Source organism: Vulpes lagopus, chromosome X (assembly GCF_018345385.1).
Source record: "Vulpes lagopus strain Blue_001 chromosome X, ASM1834538v1, whole genome shotgun sequence".
In the NCBI taxonomy this organism is placed as follows: Eukaryota; Metazoa; Chordata; class Mammalia; order Carnivora; family Canidae; genus Vulpes; species Vulpes lagopus.
This window is the reverse complement of record NC_054848.1, coordinates 92,801,745-92,807,342: the sequence shown is the minus strand read 5'-3', so window position 1 is coordinate 92,807,342 and position 5,598 is coordinate 92,801,745. Positions and strand designations below refer to the sequence as shown.

General features: G+C 38.1%; 1 pseudogene; it reads left to right on the top strand.

Annotated features, from left to right (window-relative positions):
• Positions 1–498: 498 nt before the first annotated feature.
• LOC121482640 lies at positions 499–1,072 on the top strand (annotated as a pseudogene).
• The last annotated feature ends 4,526 nt before the right edge of the window (positions 1,073–5,598 follow it).

Sequence of the window (5,598 nt, the reverse complement as noted above, 5' to 3'; positions counted from 1 at the left end):
ATAGAATGTTAAAGGAGGCCTAGTAGGAAATATGCACTTCCATCCCTAATTGGCAGTAATGAGGCAACATACCATTTCCCACACTTGTGTGGTAACTGAGGAGTCCTATAAAAGTTTAATAAGATCCAGAGTCTCATAACATAATAGCCCCAATTACCAGGATACACAAATATAATCATTTATCATACTAAGAATCAGGAAAATCTGAATGAGGAAAAGAAAACCATCAGATTAAAACAAGAAGACACAAAGAATAGAATTATGTGACAAGGATGACAGTCATCATAGTGTTTCAATGAAAAATTGTGTAAAAGGTTGACAAAAATGAAAAGTTAGAAAGTCCCAAAGTTCCCATCAAATATAGTGTCCCAGTAAAAAAAATAGAAGACATAAAGAAAAATCAAATTTCAGGACTGGAAATATAATTACCAAAATGAAAAATTGAAAAAAAAATTGCTAGAAGGAGCCAACAGCAGAACAGTGTTGATAGGGAAAAGAATGGGTGGATATAAAGATAGGATAGTAGAAATTACCCATTCTGAGAAATATGAGCAGGAACTCAGGAAGACAGCTTATCAAACCTGCCATAGTGACAAAAACAAGCTCTGTTTGAAGACCCAGTGTCAGTAAATTCACCAACATGATGATGAAAGAAGGAAACAAAGTACTAGCCAAATCCCTAATGATGCAGACTCTAGAAGCTGTGAAAAAGGAGTTTGAGAAGTACCATGCTGCTTCTGCATAGGAATAGGCAACCATCCAACGCAACACCTACACCATCTTCCGCCAAGCACTGAAAAACTATGAGCCTGTGATTGGGCTGGTACCCATCTTCAGAGATGGCCATTTCTACCAAGTCCCTGTGCCACTAACTGATCAGCATCATTGCTTCCTGGTCATGAAGCAGATGATTACTGAGTTCAGAGAGAAGAAACACTGGTGGATGCTGATGCCAGAGAAGTTGTCAAATAAGCTGCTGGAGGCTTTTCACAGACAGGGCCCTGTGAGCAAGAAGAAGCTTGACATGCACAAAATGGCCAAGGCCAACCATTCCCTGGCTCACTACTGCTAGTGATAGATGGAGGGTACAGGTTCAAGGAAGAGCCCAGGGCCCTCTGCTGCAAGAAACTACAGGACCCACTATCATGGTGAAAAACACTTATGGGTTAAGGATATAGTTCCTTTTTAAAGGCAGGCCTCATAAGAATGGAGTAAAATATTTATTGCTTGTAAGTCCTTTCTTTGGGGGCTAGAACTTGCTCTTCTTGCCCCATATCCTTACAAAGAGGGAACATATAATTTTGTATTTCCCCTAGGAAACTTATGGGGCATCCAGCCACTCTTCCCTCAATTCAGGATAGAACTTAGGATAATACTAAAGGAAGCAGGGTTGTTTTTATTTTTGTTTTTGTTTTTAAGATTTATTTATTTATTTATTTATTTGAGAGAGAGAGAGAGAGAGAGAGGGAGAGAGTGTATGGGGAGAGGAGCAAAGAGAGAGGGGATAGAGAATCCCAAGCAGACTCTACACTGAGTGCAAGCCTGATGCAGGGCTCCAGCCCCTGAGATCATGAATTTATCTGAAACCAAGAGTCTGATGTTCAACTGACTATACCACCCAGGCACCCCAAGAAGCAGTTTTAATATTAGAAAAGGCTTATTAGAAAATTCTCACCCTGGACTGGTATGGCATGTGATGTGGCTCTGACATGTACTAAAACCAACTGGAAATTTATTTTATTTTTTAAGACTTTATTTATTTATTCATGAGAGACACACAGAGAGAGGGAGAGACGTAGGCAGAGGGAGAGGCAGGCTCCTCACAGGGAGCCTGATGTGGGACTCTATCCCCGGACTCTGGGATCACGACCTGAGCCAAAGGCAGACATTCAACCACTGAGGCACCCAGGTGCCCCACAACTGGAAATTTTTTTTTTTTATTTTTTTTTTTATTTTTTTTTGGAAATTTTTTTTTTAAGTAAAAAGAAATGACCAATTCTAAACAACAGAAAAAAATAGATGGGAAAAAAATACTTAGGGACCTATGGCTCTATAACAAAAGATCTAACATTCATACCATCAGATTCCTATAAAGTGGTAAGAAAGAGTGGCACTAAAGTAGTATTAAAAGAAACAATGCCTGAGGAGTACTTGGATGGCTCAACTGGTAGAGTGTGTGACTCTTGATCTCAGGGCCCTGAATTCAAGCCACACCACTGAGTATAGAGGTTACTTTAAAACAAACAAACAAATAAATAAATGAAAAGAAATAATGCCTCTCTCTGATAAATAAATAAATAAAATCTTAAAAAAATAAAAATAAAAGATTTATTCATTCATGAGAGACACAGAGAGAGAGAGGCAGAGACACAGGCAGAGGGAGAAGCAGGCTCCATGCAGGAAGCCCGACACGGGACTCGATCCCGGGACTCCAGGATCCTGGGAGTCCTGGGCCCAAGGCAGGCGCCAAACCGCTGAGCCACCCAGGATCCCCTGGGTGCTTCCTTCTCTACACAACTTCCATTTGTGGCTTTACCTTGAGGCCAAAAGGGAGTGGTACACTATTTTTAAATGCTAAGCAAAGAAATATCAACCCAGAATTCCATATCCAGTGAAAATATTCTTCATGACAAAGGACAAACCAAGACTATCTCAGATGAAAGGAAATTAAGAGAATATTTCACCAGTGACCCACCCTAAAAGAATAGCTAAAGGAAATTAATGAAGCAGGAAGGAAATAATAAAAGAAGGAATCTTAGAGATGCCTGAGTGGCTCAGTGGTTGAGCACCTGCCTTTAGCTCAGGGCATGATCCTGGAATCCCTGGATTGAGTCCCACATTGGGCTCCCTGCATGGAGCCTGCTTTTCCCTTTGCCTATGTCTCTGCCTCTGTGTGTATGTGTCTTTCATGAATAAATAAATAAATAAATAAATAAATAAATAAATAAATAAATTCTTTAAAAATAAGTAAATAAAAGAAAGAATCTTGAAACATTAGGAAGGAAGAAAGTATAATTAAGAGTAAAAAATTGGGTAATAAAATAGACCTCCCTTTTCCTCAAGTTTCTACACACTCAAAACGAACTATTTGAAAAAGAAATCTTAAAAAAAAAAGAAATCTTAAAAAAGCACGTGTACAATATCATCAAAAAACTCCAAAATACTTAGGATAAATTTAGCCAAGGAGTGAAGCTCTCTACTGTGAAAACTGAAGAAAATGCAAATAAATGGAAAGATATCCCATGTTCATAGGTTGGAAGAATATTGTTAAAATTTCCATACTACCCAGTGCCATTTGTAGATTCAATGTAATCTCTACCAAAATTCCAATGCCATTTTTCACAGAAATAGAACAAAAAAATCCTAAAACTTACAAAATACCCTGAATAGTCAAAGCAATCTTGAGAAAGAACAAAGCTAGAGACATCACATTCCTGATTTCAAACTATATTACAAAGTGATAGTAACCCAAACAGTATGGTACTGGCATAAAAACAGGCACGTAGACCAAAGGAACACAGTTAAAAGCCCAGAAATAAACCCACACATATATGGTCAACTAATATATGACAAGGGAGCCAAGAAAAGGCAATTGGGAAATGATAGTCTCTTTAATAAATGGTGTTTGGAAAACTGGATAAGCACATGCAAAAGAATGAGCCCTGATTTTTTTAAAGGTTTTGTTTATTTGAGAGAGAAAGTGAGAGAGAAAGAGAGAGAAAGAGAGACAGTACAAGCAGGGGGAGGAGCAGAGGGAGAGGGAGAAGCAGACTCCTCTCCAAGCAGGGAGCCCAACATAGACCCTGAGATCATGACCTGAGCCAAAGGCAGATGCTTAACTGACTGAGCCTACCAGTTGCCCCAGAATGAGCATTGATCTTATACTACTAACAAAAATTAGCTCAAAATATTTTAAGGACATAAATATCGATAACATAGCTCCTAGATAAAGACATAGGAACAAAGCTCTTTGACATTGGTCTTGGCAATGATTTTTTGGATACAATGCCAAAACCACAGGCAAAAAAAGCAAAAATAAATCATCAAGGGGGGGTTACTCAAACTAAAAACCTTCTCCACTGCAAAAGAATCGATCAATAAAATGAAAAGACAACCTATGGAATGGGAGAAAATATCTGCTAACCATCTATCTGATAAGAAGTTAATACACAACTCATACAACCCAATAGCAAAAAAGAAAGAAAAAAAGAAAAAAACCTAAAAAAATCCAATTTAAAAATGACCAGAAGAACTGAATAGACATTTTTCAAGAGAGATATACAAATGGACAATAGGTACATAAAAAGGGGCTCAACATCACTAATCATCAGGTAAATTCAAATAAAAACCACCTGTTAGTATGGCTGTTATAAAAAAGACAAGAGATAACAATGTTGGTAAGGATGTGGAGAAAAGAAGACCTTTGTGCACTGGTGGTGGGAATGTAAATTGGTACAACCATCATGGAAAAAAGTATAGAGGTTTTTCAAAAAAATTAAAACTAGAACTACCATATGATCCAGCAATCTCACTTCTGGGTATACATCCAAAGCAAATTAGGATCTCAAAGAGATATCTGGACTCCCATGTTCATTGCAGCATTATTCACACTAACCAAGACACTGAAACAGCCTAAGTGTCTAAGGATGAATGCAATAAGATGTGACACACACAGACATACACACACAATGGAATATTTAGCTATGAGACAGCAGAAAGGCCTGCCATTTGCAACATTTGGACCTTGAAAATTTTTTTTTTAAGATTTTATTATTTATTCATGAGAGACACAGAGAGAGAGAGAGAGAGAGAGAGAGAGGCAGAGACACAGGCAGAGGGAGAAGCAGGCTCCATGCAGGAAGCCCAATGTGGGACTTGATCCGGGAAGGCGGTGCTAAACCGCTGAGCCACCTGGGCTGCCCTGGACCTTGAAAGTTTTATGCTAATTTAATAAGTCAGAGAAAGACAAATATTATATGATATCACTTATATGTGAAATCTTACAAAGCCAAACCTGGGGTACCTGGGTGGCTCACTCAGTTGTGTCCAACCTCATTTTGGCTCAGGTCATGATCCCAGGGTCATGAGATTAAGCCCCGCATCAGACTCTGTGCTGGTAATGGAGTCTGCTTAAGATTCTCTCTCTCCTCTCCCTTTGCCCCTATTCTGCCTCACCACACCGTCTAAAAATAAATTAAAAATAAAATAAAAATAAATAAAAATCCAAACTCACAGAAGAGAGAGTAGAATGGTTCTTGCCAGGGTTCTAGGGGTAGGAGAAATGGGAATGCGTTGGTCAAGGGTACAAACTTCTGATTATAAGAGACTAAGTTCTGGAGATCTAATGTATAGCATGATGACTTAGTGAACACTACATTACATATTTGAAAGTTGCTAAGGGAGTACATTTTAAATGTTCTCATCACACCAAAAAAAATGATAATTATGTGAAGTGATGGAAGTGCTAACTAACCTTACTGTCGTTATCATTTTATTTATTTATTTATTTATAAATAAAATATTTATATTTTAAAATATATAAATATTTTCTTTATTTATTCATGAGAGACACAGAGAGAGAGGCAGAGACACAGGCAG